Genomic DNA, 16,707 nt, shown 5'->3' on the forward strand with positions numbered 1-16,707 from the left:
AATGTCCCTTAGGAATTCAAACTCAAATTCATTATCTTTTCCCTCTGAACATCTCTCTTTTATTCATCAACCCACCAGGAGTTATCCTAGATTTATTCTCCTGTATGCCCCACTGTGTTTGTGTCTGTTCTTGCGTTGCTATAAAGAAGTACCTAAAGTTGGGTAATTTATAAAGAAAAGAGGTTTAATTGTCTCACAGTTCTGCAGGCTGTACAGGAAGTGTGGTGCCAGCATCTGCTTCTGGGGAGGCCTCAGGAAGCTTCCGGTCATGCAGAAGGCAAAGGGAGAGCTGGCACATCACATTGCAAGAGCAGGAGCAAGGGGGAGTGGGGAAGGTCCCAGAACTCACTGAGAACTTACTCATCACTAAGGAGATGGTGCTAAACCATTCATGAGGGATCTGCCCCATGATACAATCACCTCCCACCAGGCCCCACCTCCAACACTGGGCATCGCATTTCAGCATGAGATTTGGAGAGGACAAACATTCAAACCACATCACCCACATTTGCATCTGGCCTCCAAATCGTCTACATTTCTGTACCATGCTTTACAGCTCTGTTCCTTCCTCTAAATCCATGGCCTTCACATGTTAGTGAATATCAGAATCCCCAGGAGGGCTTGGTACAATACAGATGGCCAGGCCCCATCTTTGAGTTTCAGATTCTGTGTGGATGGGCACTTCTAACAAGTTCCCACACCGTGCTGATGCTGCTGGTTGAGGGAAAAAGGTGGGCAGTCACACTTTGGGAAACACAGGCTTCACTCATTACTCTTAGTGCTTTGTTTTGCCTCTAATCCTTTCCTACTTGTCCTAGGTAATAGTCTCTTTCCTTTCCTTGTCCCACCTCACAAAACTCTTTATTTTTCCTCTCTACCTGTACTGCCTGATAGAACTTTCTGTGAGGATGGAACTATTCATATGCACTGTCCAACACAGCTGCCACTAGACACATGTAGGTACTGAACACTTTAAATGTGGTTGCTGCCCTCAAGGAACTGAATTCTCAATTATTAAATAGTTATTTAATTTTCAATGTGGTTAGTGGCTGCTGTATTGGATGGTGCAACTCTATATTGTTGCCAGACCTTTCCAGGACAAGAGTCTATTCATATTTCTCCTTTATTTAAAATGTCCTGATGGTGCCATATTGTCTACAGACTAAAGGTGAGGATTGTAGTGTGATTCGTGTCTAGCTTTGAAATCAGGTGGACCTGAGTTCGAATCTTGGCTGAAATATTTAATAGCCATGTTGCTTTAGGTAAGTGAGTTAATCATCGATTCTCAGTTTCCTTGTCTGTCAATGTAAATTACTTATTATAGTGATCATAGAAAGTGATCAGTAGGCAGGATCCATAAATTATAATGAGAAGCTGATACATACTCACTAATAATAATGATAATGATAGTTATTGTTCCAAACTTCTTTGTAAGACATGTAAGTCCCTTCACAACTGGGGGCTTGCCTTGCTTAAAAAACTTGATTTTGATATATCTTGTGTATTAGTCTGTTTTCACGCTGCTGATAAAGACATACCTGAGACTTGGCAATATAAAAAGAAAGAGGTTTAATGGACTCACACTTCCACGTGACTGGGGAGGCCTCACAATCATGGTGGCATGTCTCAAGTGGTGGCAGACAAGAGAAGAGAATGAGAGCCAAGTGAAAGGGGTTTCCACTTATAAAACCATCAGATCTTGTGAGACTTATTCACTACCACGAGAACAGTATGGGGGAAATTGCTCCCATGATTCATTTATCTCCCACTGGGTCCCTCCCACAACATGAGGGAATTATGAGAGCTACAATTAAAGATGAGATTTGGGTGGGGACACAGCCAAAAACCGTATCACCTTGTCTTGTACCTTAACTTCTAGAATTCTAAATTGTTTGCATTTCCCCCCGATATTATCATCTAATGCATGCTTCTGTGCCTTCAGTAATAATGGTTCCTTGCTAGTCCACCCTGGTCAACATTACTTATCTTTTTATATTAAGCCGATAGGGTTACTTTATCTATGAAAATCTTTACTTTCCCCCATTACATCAGATAGAGCTGAGTACCTCCTCCTTTGTGTCTACAATGCACCATTTCTATCATGGCACTTCTTATTGCACTTATTTGTCCATGTGTAATTCCTTCTCCCAGACTGCATTCCTAGAAAGCAAGGCCATTTTAAATATTTCAACTCTTAGGACCCAGTACATGATACATTGCAGGCACTTAAAACCTGTTTGTTGAGTGAATGATTGACCAGGTCCTGTTAAAGGGCAGAGTTCGGTAGTTTCCTGAGCAATAGAAAACCATTCAAATCTTTAGTACAAGATTTGTTCCTAGTTAGCTCACAGCTTATAGTCAGCCTACTGGCTTCCCTGATCCTTAGAAGCTGGAAATTGGCATAGAGCCTCCCAAGATTCTGTACAGCTCTAACACACTCTATCTTCATTGTCTTCTACATAGACTTTTAATTTTTTTTAAGTTCTGCTATATTACATTAACAGGGGATATATCACTTTGGCACCAATGAAAATATTGTTTCTTGGAAGTAGGGTACAGATTTAAAGTGATTACTTGTTATTTTTTGTTTGTTTGTTTTAGCTAAAGTCAATATCCCAACATTTACAGAAACTTTAAACACTGAAAATAGAAATTCAAAATCAACCCTAAAAGGCAGGAAATGGCAAAATATAGTGTGTAATCAGGAAATATTAATAGCAAGGATCTTGGGAGGCTAAGACACTGGGCATAAGCATGGGGAAGACAAAAAGAAGTGTGAAAAGCCAGACTGAGACATATTGTAGAGGGGTTTCATTGCCATTGTTCTTAATCTAACAAAAAATAGGGAACCACAGGAATGTCAACCTGGCTACAGTGTTTTGGAGTTATTGTATCAGGAAAGTTGAAGAAGATAAAGAATTTTCAACATTGAGTCCTGGAGGGACACACTACAGCTCAGAACTAATGTGTTTGGAGGAACTGGAAAAAGGCAGGGAGACAGATGTTGCAGTTGACAAATATTCTGGCCTTAGATACTGATTAGCTATGGGGCGAGGGAAAGATGATGAAAAATTATTCCTTTTTTCATGCCTGCATACCAAGGACTGTGGTACAAATCCAATAAATATGGAAACCAAGTAGTTTGAGTGTGATAGCAAGAGTTTGGTTTTGAATATTTGACTTGGAAGTGACAATGGAATGTTTTACAAGAATGCAGAGTCAGAATCTGAAAACGAAAAGAGGAAAAGCCTTGAAGGCAAGATTTCAGACTGGGAATTTGAAATGGGCAAAGAAAGAATCTAAGCAGAAAACCTCAAGTCAAACATCAAGACAAATCAGAGTGTTAGATTTCACTGGGACCTTAGAGATCAGCTTGTTTCACTTTTTCGTTTTATAGATGAGGACATTTAATGCCTGAGACTTCAAGGAAGGTTTAAGAAAGTTATATCCTTATATTATGATTCATTCATCTATAAAAAAGGAGAGATTTGAACCAGCTTTTTAATAGATATAAGGTGATTTTGTTTCTGTCACGGAAATATTTCATCATTATTTTTTAATACAGCAGGGAGAAGTGATCTTGCCTCAAAGGCATACTTTCTTGATTATCCAATGTATTTTTTTTTAAATAAGACATGTTTTAGGTCCCACATTAAGAAAAAAATATTAGATATAGTATGGAAATAGTGCTCAGAGATGGGGATAAAACTCAAGATTGAAACTAAATACTGTAGAAAAAGTTGGTTTCATACTTCTGTTTTCAAATACTCAGAGCTGTAATCTGACAGTCCAAGACAAGAAATGAAAAAAATAATTGAAGCTGACACCCTGGGTCCTGAAAGCTAACAGAATGATGTGGTATATTTCCCACGACCAAGTCATTTAGAGGAATGATACATTCACCTCTCTGGCTGGATACCTTAGGTTAAGAATTGGTTTACATAACAATCAGAAGATGGATGGGCAATGCATTATGAGAAACATCTTTGTACATGATTTCCCACTCTATAGTTCCTGTCTTCTGTGATGGAAACTGGAAATCCCATTTGCTTTATTTGGTTCTCTCTTTTTAGAAATAAACAGTGCAAAAATATGTTAAAGCATAAAAAAGAAACCATAAATCTTAATAGATCTGATTATGAAAGTTAAAAATTTTTACATGGCATAAGTCTCTGTAACCCAATTTTTAAGACATCGAAAGAAAATACCATAGGAACCACAAATAGTTAATATTCTGAATATTCAACATGAGGTTATTAAAAAACAAGTAACAGAGAATTACCCTTAGAGGAAAACAACTACATAAATGGACTGGTAATTTGCAAAAGAAAAGCAAAACTTACCAAAGGCCATAATAATCTTACTATTAATCAAAGAAGTCAATACTTGTTCTCTCACTGTCACAATCTTTGCCCAGTGGTCCCAAGCCAACAATATTTGCCTGTCTTTGGCAAAGATTAAGCATAGTGATAATACCCAGTGTTGGGGAAATTAGCACTTTACCGGTGGAGTATAAATGTTCTTCAGAAAATCTGGCAATTTAAATCATAATCTTAAATTTGCAAATTCTTTGTGGGAGGGAGATTTCTAAGATGGCCCCCAGTCCCCACCCTCGCCAGCTCCCAACTCAGTACACACACATGTGCAATCCACTCCCCTTGAGTGAGGGAGAGACTGTGGATATGAAGGGATAGCACTCCTGTGATTGTGTTACAGAATATGGCAAAGGTTAAGAGATTTTGCAAATGTAATGAAGGTGCCTAAACTGTTGACTCTGAGTTAACCAAAAGAAAGATTATCCTCAGTGGGCCTGGTCTAACCAAATGAGCTCTTTAAAAAAGAGTCTGGAGGCAAGTGACAGGAAACAGGAACAGATGCTGTCCTGTTGGCCTTGGAGACACACCTTGTCCTATTATAGAGGTGGCTACATGGCAGAGAATGGCGACTGAGCTCTAGGAGCTGACAGTTCTACAACCACAGGGACCTGCATTCTGCCAGCCACATGGAGCTTGGGAAGGACCCTGTGCCCAGATGAGATTGCAGCCTTGGCTGACACCTTGAATGCAGCCTTGTGAGACACAGAGTGGAAAACCCAGCCAAGCCCTGACTAGGTCCCTGACCCACAGAAACTGTGAGGTCACAAACGTGTTGTTTTAAGCTGCTGAGTCTGTGGTAATTTATTTTGCAGCAATCAAAAACGAATAAATTTTTTAATCAAATAACTTAGCCCAATCTTGAGAATTTATCCTGAGGTCCTAATCAGATACCCAAACAAAAGATATATGTATAAGGATGTTTATTTTAGAATCATTTACTGATAAAAGACTAGAAACAACCTAAAACTCCAATCATAGTGGATTGATTCAACACATTCTGGTATATCACATATTACATGGAAAGATTTAAACCAAAGTGGCAACTGATTATATGGATAGTAAGATGGTAAAGAAATGTGTTTTTCCATACTTTTTGTTTTTATTTTCTTTGATAAATATCTATTGGTTTCTAAAACAGCCTTATTGATGCATAATTTAAAGCCATAATATCCACTTGTTTTAATCATATGGTTCAATGATTTTGAGCAAATTTATTCAGTGGCACAACCAATGTCATAATCCGATTTGAGAATACTCTATCACTCCAAAATCCCTCATGCCTGTTTGTAGTTAATTCTCACTCCCATCCCGTTTCAGATAGCCACTGATCTGCTTTCTGTTTCTGTGGTTTTGCCTTTTTTAGAATTTAGAATTTCAGAATTGGAATATACAATAGGTAGTCTTTGTGTACGGTTTCTTTTATTTGCCAGATTTTTGAGGTTCATTTTATTGTTGTATCTATCAGTTGTTATTCTTTTGTATTGCTGAATAGTATCCAATTGTATAAATATACTATACTTTGTTTATGCATTCACCAGTTGATAGACATTTGGTTTTGTTTTTTTCAGTGTTTGGCTATTATGAATAATTCTGCTAGAAATATTTGTGGACAAAACTGTGTGTGGACATATTTCATTTCTCTTGAGAAGTTACCTGGGAATGGAATTACTGGGTCATACATTAAAATTATTAATATTTAACTTTAAAAAACCCCATCAAACTGTTTTCTAAAGTGACTGTACCATTTTACTTCATCACTAGCAATGGATAAGAGTTCTAGTTTCTTCACATTCACGCCAACACCTGGTATTGTCAATCTTTTTTATTGCAGTCATTATAGTGGGTGTGCGCTTTTAATTTACATTTCCCTAATTACTAAAAGATGTTTAGTATCTTTTCATGAGCTTGTGAGCAATTTCTGTGTTTTTTTTTTTGTGAAATGTCTGTTCAAACCTTTTATCTATTTTCATTGAATTGTTTGTTATATTATTGAGTTGTAAGAGTTATTAATATATTCTGGACACAAGTCCTTTATTAGATACGTTATTTTCAAATATCTTATTTCAGTCTATGGTTTTCTTTATTTTTCTAAAGTTGGCATTTGAAAAGCAGATTTTTAAAATTTTTATGAAGTTCAATTTCCAATTATATTATTTAATGAGTTGCACTTTTGGTATCCAATCAAATAAAATTTTGCCTAAATTAAGGCCAGAAAGATTTTCTTCTATGTTTTATTCTAAAGTTTTATAGTTTTAGCTCTTACGTTTAGGTCTATGTTCTATTTTGGAGTAGTTTTTATGTCTAATATAAGCCAAGGGTTTATGCTCATTTTTTTCTCATGAATATTCAATTGTTTTAGTGTCATTTGTTGAAATCACTCTCCTTTTCCATTGAATTGTCTTGGCCTCTTTGTCAAAACTCAATTGACCATAAAGGTAAGAGTTTATTTCTGGACTCTATATTCTGTTCCTTTGATTTATTTGTCTGTCTTTATTACTCCAATATCATTATACTCTCGATTTCTGTAGTTTTATGGTTAGTATCAAAATTAGTCAGTGTGATATGAACAGGAGGTACTAGGTAGAAAATGGTGCAGTCCCTGGTGAGGGCTCTCCCTCAAGCCTGGACCTGTGACCCAAAGTGAGAATGTGCATTTCTGTTTTCCCCATTGAATGTTGCCTTTTCCAAAACCACCCTGGCCTGCCCTGCTCCCCATCCTGCACCCATAAAAACCCTAGGCTCCACTGGCAGAGGGGCGAGGCAGCGCAGCAGAGAAGGAGAGAAGAGAAGCAGCAGCTTGATGTCAGTGAGAAGCAGCTTGACTTCAGAGGGACAGCTTGACGGTATGACCTCAGAGAAGAGTTTGTCTGGGGACATTCCTGGCTTAACTCCAGGGGAAGACCACCTTCCCACCCCATTCCCTTTCCAGCTCCCCATCCCACTGAGAGCCACTTTCATTGGCAATAAAATCTTCTGCATTTACCATCTTCAATTGATTCATGCAACCTGATTCCTCCTGGATGCTGGACAAGGTCCCAGGTGTGGGTGCAAAAGGCTGTCACACTGACCCTCCACTGAGCTGTCTAATACTTAAGCCATCCACGGATAGCAAAACTAAAAGGGCATACTGTAATGTATGCCCTCTGGGGCTCCAGGGGTCATGGGCAACACTTAGACACTGCCACAGGACCACATGGAGTTCTGCTCCTGCTAGTTGCCCAGAAGCACTCATCCTAGCCTCTGCACCCGCTCACCTGCATGCGTCCCCTCCCATGAGGGGTTGAGAACTGTGGGCTGAGTAAACAAGCCAATCCCTTCACAAGTCTCATGAAGGGGTCAAAGGAATGATCTCATTTCAAATATACATTCACCAAATTTGTATTTCTTATTCAAAACTGTTTAGGCTATTCTAAGTATTTTGCATTGCCAAATAATTTTTTTGGATTGGCTTGTCCATGTCTATGAAAAAATGCTCCTGGAATTTTCATATGGATTGAGTTTCAGCTATAGATCAGTCTGGGGAGAACTGTCGTATTAACAATAATGTTTTTCAATCAATGAGCATGGTACATCCCCTTTCATTTAGATCTTTAAATTTCTCACAATAGTGTTTTATGGTTTTTTTGTGTGTAGCTCTACCTCAGGTTAATGCTAACATAATTCCAGTAAAATACAGCAACTTTAATATAATTCCATTTCTTTCCTCTTTTTTGAGTTATTACTGTCATAAATAAATACACATATCCATAAACTTAACTGTGTGTGTATGTATAACATACTTAACAATAAAGTTTTACAATAATTGTTTAAAATGTCTATTTTCAAAAGGAAAGTAAGTGGAAAAGGGAATCTTTCAATCTACCTACATTTTACCACTTCTGGTGCTCTTCATTTCTCCCCATGAACTTTAGTTTCTGTCTGGGAATGTTTTATTAAGCCTAAGGTGCTCGGAATATTTTATTAGGCCTAAAGTTCTTCCTTTAGTGCTGCTTCTAGGTCAAATCTTCTAGTAATGCATTTTCTCAGTTTTCGTTTACTTGGAAATGTGTTTATTTTGCTTTTATTTTTTGGGGAATAGTTTGATGGACACAGAATTCTTGGCTGACAGTTAAAAATATTCAGCACAGCCGGGCACGGTGGCTCACGCCTGTAATCCTAGCACTTTGGGAGGCCAAGGGGGGCAGATCACGAGGTTAGGAGATCGAGACCATCCTGCCTAACACGGTGAAACCCCATCTCTACTAAAAATACAAAATATTAGCCGGGCGTAGTGGTGGGTGCCTGTAGTCCCAGCTACTCAGGAGGCTGAGGCAGGAGAGTGGCGTGAACCTGGGAGGCAGAACTTGCAGTGAGCGGAGATCATGCCACTGCACTCCAGCCTGGGTGACAGAGCAAGACTCAGTCTCAAGAAAAAAAAAAAAGAAAAAGAAAAAACAATTCAGCACTTGACTATGTCATTTTACTGCTTCCTGGTCTTCACTGTTTATAATGATAAGTCAGCTATTAATCATATTTTTTTCTGTATCTGATGAGTCATTTTTTCTCTTACTTTTTTCAAGATTTTCTCTTTGTATTTCTATTTCAGTCATTGATTATGATGTGTGTAGGTGTGAATTCTGATATGCTTATCCTATTTGGGGTTTGTGGAGCTTTTAATATTTGTAGACAGCCTTTCATCAAATTTTGGAGGATTTTAGCTATTATTTTCTTACATAAATGATTTTCCCCTTTCCTTCTCTTTTTTACTTCTGGGACCCTTATTTCACATATGTTGTAGGCTTAACATTGCCCCACATGCCTTTGATGCTACATTTATTAAAAAAAATTGTCTGTACTTTTCAGATTGAGATATTTCTACTGAACTATATTTCAGTTTACTGCTTCTCTCACCCCTCATCTGATTTGCTGTTGATATAACAAGCAAAATCTTCATATTGAAAATACTTTTCAAACTCTGGAATTTCTATTTGGTTCTTTTTCACTTCCAATATTTGGGTTCTATTTCTCTGTAAAGATTATTTATTGAATCATAGACATCATGCGTTTCGTTATTTGTTTGCCAAATACATCATCTAGGTCTACTCTGAGTCAATTTCTTTTTTTCTTTTTCTTTCTTTCTTTCTTCTTTTTTTTTTTTTTTTTTGAGACAGAGTTTCGCTCTTGTTGCCCAGGCTGGAGTACAATGGCGCAATCTCAGCTCACCACAACCTCTGCCTCCTGGGTTCAAGTGATTCTCCTGCCTCAGCCTCTCCGGTAGCTGGGATGACAGGCACACGCCACCACGCCTGGCTAATTTTATATTTTTAGTAGAGACAGGGTTTCTCCATGTTGGTCAGGCTGGTCTCGAAATCCCTGCCTCAGGTGATCGGCCTGCCTTGGCCTTCCAAAGTGCTGGGATTACAGGTGTGAGCCACCGCGCCCGGCTGCTACTCTGAGTCAATCTCTATTGATTACTTTTTTTCCTGAGTATGGATCACACTTTCCTAATTATTTGCATGCTTAGTAATTGTTTTGCCCAAAAATGGAAATTTTAGATAGTATATTATGGCAACTCTGAATTCTGATTAATTTTTTTGAGGATGTTGTTGTTGATTAAGTAATTTCCATAGATTTAAACTGTATAATCTTTCTTCCCCATGACATGTAGCTATTGAGGTTGTCCCTTTGTCTGCATAACTTAGAGATCAGTCAAGATTTGGCCAGATTTTTCTCAAGCACCTTGAACCCATAAAGCTCCTACCTCCTGATGACTGATCTTTGTGTGGGTCAGGAAGCACATTCAGAGTTCTCCCATTCTCATATCTGCCATGGCCTTACTTTCCCGCCTGGCTTTCTTGAGTCTCACCTGCACAAATGCGTTGGTTCTCTGCAGGCCAGAAATGTGTGGAGATCTTATCTAATCCTACTGCGGATGTATAGCATATCCAGGATCTCGCTATTCAATTTCTCATTGGTCTACCACTTGTCCTAACTGTGATTGTAACCTTGAGCTGGAAAAGCTAAAGTCTTCTTTCTTTTTGTTTCCTACTGAGTTTGCCACTTTTAGCGAACAAGGCTATAGTATTTTGACCTATTTCCCAATTGAGTCAGCCCCCTCTAGCACCAAAGTTTATGAATTCCATGTTGAACTTCAGGTTGGTAAAATTACTGTTCTTACTGACTGAGGGAGAGGAAGGATGGAGGTAGTCTTTGCGAAGAGGGCCACAGATTCCTGCTGCCTTTACCTGAAGCTCTATAACATTTTCGAGAACAGCCAGGAGGGCCAGCTGGCTGAGAAGATGGCGGCTAGAGCCCGGGCCGCCGCCGCAGCAGCCGCCGCCGCCGCCACAGCTGTGGCGGAGCGAACCCTGGGTGTCCAGGGTGCGCGGTCCAGGGCCAGGCCCGGGCCACGAGCGTGCCGCCCTCGAGTCCCCGAGCCGCGGAGCCCGCCCGCGCCCCTCGGGCTGCCCAGCGTCCCTCCCCATGGCACGGATCACAGACTACTTCCTGCTGGTGGTGTTCAGGCCGCACCTGCGTGGGAGTGGGAAAGGCCAGGGCCACATTCTGCAGTGCTTCCCTGGAGAAGGACTGGGAGGCCAACCCATTCCCCCAGGGTATCCAGCTGTTTTGCCAGCGCAGCGGGTGGCAGCTGTGTCCCGAGAGGAATCCACCGACCTTCTTTGTTGCTGTCCTCACCGACATCAACTCCGAGCGCCACTACTGCGCTGCTTGACCTTCTGGGAGCCGGTGGAGCGTTCACAGCAGGAAACGACGCGCGCGAAGGATGCCACAGAGAGGGAGGAAGAGGAGGATGAGGGAGGCCAGACGCACCTGTTGCCCACAGCGCCTGCCCCATCTGCCCAGATGTTTGCCCCAAAGACGCTGGTACCTGTGTCGCGACTTGACCACGCGGAGGTGTTCAGGAACAGCTTCGGCCTCATCTATGCCATCCACGTGGAGGGCCTGAATGTGTTCCCGGGGAACGTAATTGGAAACCTGCCGACGTGCACCGTGCCCCTGGCTGGGGGCTCGAAGAGGATGATCTCTTTGGGGGCTGGTGACCGGCAGGTCATCCACACTCCACTGGCCGACTCGCTGCCCATCAGCAGCTGCAGCGTGGCCCTGCTCTTCTGCCAGCTGGGCATCATCAACATGCTGTCTTTGTTCTGTGCCGCCCTCACGGGGCACAAGGTTCTCTTCCAGTCCCAGAGCTACCAGCAGCTAGCTAATGCCTGCAGGGGCCTCCTGGCATTGCTGTTTCCTGCCAGATACAGCTTCACCTATGGGCCCATCCTGCCGGCCCGGCTGCTGGAGGTCCTCAGCACACCCACGACCTTCATTATCGGGGTCAACGCGGCCTTCCAGGCAGAGACCCAGGAGCTGCTAGACGTGATTGTTGCTGATCTGGATGGAGGGACGGTGACCATCCCTGAGTGTGTGCACATTCCACCCTCGCTAGAGCCACTGCAGAGTCAGACGCACAGTGTTCTGGGCACGGTCCTGGACCCGGAGCTGGAGTTGGTTAACCTCGCCTTCCCTCCACCCACAACGTCCCCCTCCTCCCTGAAGATGCAGGACAAACAGCTGGGTGCCCTCTTCCTGTGGCTCTTCGATCAGCTGCTGCAGGGCTATCTCTGGTGCCTGCACGTCGTGCACATTCACCCGGAGCCTGTCATCCGCTTCCATAAAGCAGCCTTCCTGGGCCAGCGTGGGCTGGTGGAGGACGATTTCCTGATGAAGGTGCTGGAGGGCGTGGCCTTTGCTCTCTTCGTGTCGGAGCATGGGTTCCTGTACCTCCACACAGACCTGTTTGATGAGCTGATGGTCCACGAGGTGGCACGGAGGTGGGTGGATGAGAAACATGTCCTGCCTCACATCCAGGAACTGGCAGTGCAGGTCTACAAGAATGAGAACCTGTACCCAGACTTGGCGATGCACAAGGTACAGAGGCCGGGGGGGAGCAGCCACCTGCAACGGACGCCCTTGCCCTTCCCCCGGCTGGATGAGGGCGCCATGCAGTGGATCATGGACCAGGCTGAGGCCAAGATGCAAGGTGCACCCCTAGCCGTGAAGGCTGAGAGGAGGACCACAGGGCCCTCAGGGCCCCGCCTGACTGCCATACCAGAGCGGTTCAGCGGGCTGCAGGTCAACAGCGCTCGCTGGCTGGAGGTCGTGGGCAACTGCATCTCCCACGTGTTTGAGGGGAAGATGCCTGAGGCCAAGAAGCTGCTCCCAGCTGTGCTGAGGGCCCTGAAGAGGTGAGCTGCCTGCTGCTGTCTCGCCCAGGAGCTGCGCCTGCATGTGCAACAGAACCGGACGGTCGTGGATCACCAGCAGTTTGACTTTGTAGTCCGTATGATGAACTGCTGCCTGCAGGACTGCACTTCTCTGGATGAGCATGGCATCTCGGCTGCTCTGCTGCCTCTGGTCACAGCCTTCTTGGAAGCTGAGCCAGGGGGGTGAGGCTGTTCTCTTACAGCCCTGTGCAGTAGCAGGTGGTGTGGAGCATGCCACAATTCTGGGAGGCCATGTTCTGCTGGGACATAAAGACTCACATCTGGGCCCTCTACCTGGAGCCCACTGAGGACCAGGCCCCCGCCCAGGAGGTTGGGGAGGCACCTTCACAGGAGGACGAGTGAGTGCTCTGCCCTAGATGTGTCTTCTGAGCAGCGGTGCCTGTGGTCATCCCTGAGCGGTGAGAAGCAGCAGGAGCTGATGCAGAAGGAGGGAAGCACAGTGTTCAGCCAGGCCATCCACTGTGCCAACTGCGTGAGCTACCTCCTGCTGCCCCTGGACAGCAGCAAGAGCCACCTGCTTCAGGAGCGCCCAGGCTGGGTGACCTGGAGAGCACCAGCAGCAGCCTGGTCCCCAACAGCATGGGTGGCAGTGTGGCTGAGAGCTATGACACAGGGAGCAGCTTTGAGGACGCAGAGACCTGCAATGTAGCTGGGGCTGTGGTCCGCTTCATCAATCGCTTTGTGGACAAGGTCTGCACAGACAGTGGGGTCACCAGTGACCATCTCAAGGGGCTGCATGTCATGGTGCCAGAAATTGTCCAGATGCACATCGAGACCCTGGAGGCTGTGCAGCGGGAGAACTGGAGGCTGACGCCCATCCAGAAACCCAAGCTACTGAGGCCGCGCTTGCTATCTGGTGAGGAGTGTGTGCTGGATGGCCTGCGCCTCTACCTGCTACTGGATGGGCCTAAGGAGGGTGCGGGGGGCAGTGCGGGGGGCCAGCAGTGCTCCCAGCTGAGGGTGCCATCTTCCTCGCTACGTACCGGGTCATCTTCATTGGGATGCTCACAGACCCCCTGGTGGGGGAGAAGGTGGTGTTCCTCTCCTTCCCGGTGGCCACGCTGACCAAGGAGAAATGCATCAGTGTCCAGACCCCTGTGGACCACCTCTTGCAGGATGGGCTGCAGCTGCACTCCTGCACATTCCAGCTGCTGAAAATGGCCTTTGATGAGGAGATGGGGTCTGACAGTGCCGAGCTCTTCCACAAGCAGCTGCATAAGCTGCGGTACACGCCGGATGTCAGGGCCACCTTCTCCTTCACCCTGGGCTCTACCTACACACCCAGCTGGCCACCCCGAGTCACCAAGAACAAGGGTCCTTCCCTCAGAACCCTGTCCTGGAACCTGGTTAAGAACGTCAAGAAGACCATCGGGCGGCAGCATGCCACTCGCAAGAAGTACAACCCTCCCCCTCAGCTAGGAGCACTGGGGCCGGCCGCCGCCTGAGGACCAGGAGGACGAGGTCTCAGTGTCGGAGGAGCTGGAGCCCAGCATGCTGACCCCGTCCTCAGCCCTGAAGTGGACCGCATGACTATCAGCAGCCTCCTGGTGGAAAGGGCGTGCTGCTGCGACTACCAGTGCCTCGGCCTGGGCACCCTGAGCAGCCGCCTGAGCTGGGCCAAGCCTGAATCCTTCCGCATTTCTCCGGTCAACCGCATGTACGCCATCTACCGCAGCTATGGGGGGCTGCTGATGGTGCCCCAGAGTGTCCAGGACAACGCCCTGCAGCGCGTGTCCCACTGCTACCGCCAGAACCGCTTCGCCGTTGTCTGCTGGTGCAGCAGGCGGTCCAAGGCAGTACTGCTGCGTTCTGGGGGCCTGTATGGCACAGGTGTCGTCGGCCTCTTTTAGGCCCAGAACGCACCTTCTCCAGGCCAGTTCCAGGCAGACTCGAGTAGCCTGGAGCACAAGTACCTGCAGGCTGTGGTCAGCTCCATGCCCCGCTACTCCGGTGCGTCCGGACGCAACACACTTAGCAGCTTCTCCTCAGCCCACATGGGCAGTCACATTCGCAGTCCCGGAGCCAGGGTCACCACGCCGTCCAACCGCATGGCGGTGGCATCCACACTGACTGCACCCCGAGGTAAGTGGGGGCAGTGTCTGGGCCAGTGGGTGCAGCAGTGGGCTTGGTGGCAATGTGGGCTCCCAGCTAGCTGACAGAGAGGCGCTAGCCCCACCCCAGGCCAACGGGTGTCCCCTGCCCCCCGACCCGGGCTTCCTGTGGCCACAGCGAGCAGCCCTCTACATCCTCAGGGACAAAGGCCAGCTCAGGAGTGTGCGGCCGGACCCCCTGCAGCAGTGGGAGCTGCTGCCCATTGAGGTATTCCAGGCGCGGCAGGTGAAGTCTAGCTTCAAGAAGCTGCTGAAGGCATGTGTCCCGGGCTGCCCTGCTGCTGAGCCCAGCCTAGCCTCCTTCCTGCGCTTGCTGAAGGACTCGGAGTGGCTGATCCGGATCCACAAGCTGCTGCAGGTGTCGGTGCTGTTGGGGGAGCTCCTGGACTCAGGCTCCTCCGTGCTGATGGGCCTGGAGGACGGCTGGGACATCACCACCCAGGTGGTATCCTTGCTGCAGCTGTTCTCAGGCCCCTACTACTGCACGCTGGAGGGGTTCCGCCTGCTGGTGGAGAAGGAGTGGCTGTCCTTCACTCATCGCTTCAGCCACCGGGGAGCCCACATTCTGGCTGGACAGAGCAGCAGCTTCACACCATCTTCCTGTAGTTCCTGGACTGCCTACACCAGGTCCACCTGCAGTTCCCCATGGAGTTTGAGTTCAGCCAGTTCTACCTCAAGTTCCTCAGCTACCACCACGTGTCCCGCTGTTTCCAGACCTTCCTGCTGGACTCTGACTGTGAGCACATTGAGCTGAGGCTGCTGTAGGAGGAGAAGGGGCAGCGCAGGGGCCAGATGGCTTGCAGGTCTGTGTGTGGACCGGATGAGCAAGAGGACAGCCATGTTCCACAATTACATGCATGCACCCGAGGACACAGAGGTCCTGCGGCCCTACAGCAACGTGTCCAACCTGAAAGTGTAGGACTTCTGCACTGAGGAGATGCTGGCCGAGGGCCTTTCCTATGACCGGGAACTGGCTCAGGGGCCCCCTGAGCCCCGGAGGAAGAACGTTCTGACAGAGGCGCTCCCCAGAGCAGGTGCTGTCTGGTGTGGCCCTGCTACCACAGCTGCCCCCGATCCCAGCCTGACGCCATCTCACACCTGCAGAGGCTGGAGACAGAGCTGGGCCGACCCGCTGAGCACTGGAAGGACACCTGGGACCGGGTGAAGGCTGCACAGCGCCTTGAAGCCCGGCCAGATGGACTTGACACCCCTAGCTCCCTCCTAGTGTCCACCGCACCTCACCGCTGCTGCTCTGTGGGTATGTACCTGCAGGAGGAACCCGTGGGCTCCACCTTGAGCCTCAGTCTGGAGAGTGACCAGAGTAGTGGCTCGACTGCATCTGGCTCCCGCCAGCCTGCTCGCCGCAGCACCAGCACCCTGTACAGCCAGTTCCAGACAGCTGAGAGTGAGAACGGGTCTTAGGAGAGCACTCTGTACAAGAAGGGGGCCTTCATGAAGCCTTGGAAGGCCCGCTGGTTCATGTTAGACAAGACCAAGCACCAGCTACGCTACTACTACCACCGTGTGGACATTGAGTGCAAGGGTGTCATCGACTTGGCGAAGGTGGAGGCTGTGGCACCTGGCATGCCCACCATGGGCGCCCCTAAGAGCGTGGACGAGAAGGCCTTCTTTGACGTGAAGACAACGCGTTGCGTTTACGACTTTTGTGCCCAGGACGTGCCCTCAGCCCAGCAGTGGGTGGACCGGATCCAGAGCTGCCTGTCGGACACCTGAGCCTCCCGGCCTTGCCTGGCTGCTCTGCTCCCAGTCGTTACCGACCACTAGGGGTGGACAGGGCCGCCCTGGCCACGTTTACAGCCCGGGCCAGGCCCTCGGCAGTATTGAGGCCCCGAGCCCCCAGCACTTGTGTGTACAGCCCCAGTCTCTGCCCCGCCCCACCCCGCCCGGCCGGCCCTAACTTATTTTGGCGTCACAGCTGAGCAC

At 47.1% G+C, this 16,707-nt stretch overlaps 1 protein-coding gene and 1 pseudogene across 3 annotated transcripts in view; one reads left to right on the forward strand and one right to left on the reverse strand.

The window, feature by feature from the left end:
- The window catches only part of XKR4 (XK related 4), a 419,899-nt gene that overhangs the window by 58,512 nt on the left and 344,680 nt on the right, over positions 1-16,707 (reverse strand). The window lies entirely within an intron of this gene.
- Positions 10,839-16,632, forward strand: LOC116813740 (myotubularin-related protein 5-like; annotated as a pseudogene).

The sequence above is a fragment of the Hylobates moloch genome, unplaced genomic scaffold (genome assembly GCF_009828535.3).
Source record: "Hylobates moloch isolate HMO894 unplaced genomic scaffold, HMol_V3 SCAFFOLD_9, whole genome shotgun sequence".
Taxonomy (NCBI): domain Eukaryota; kingdom Metazoa; phylum Chordata; class Mammalia; order Primates; family Hylobatidae; genus Hylobates; species Hylobates moloch.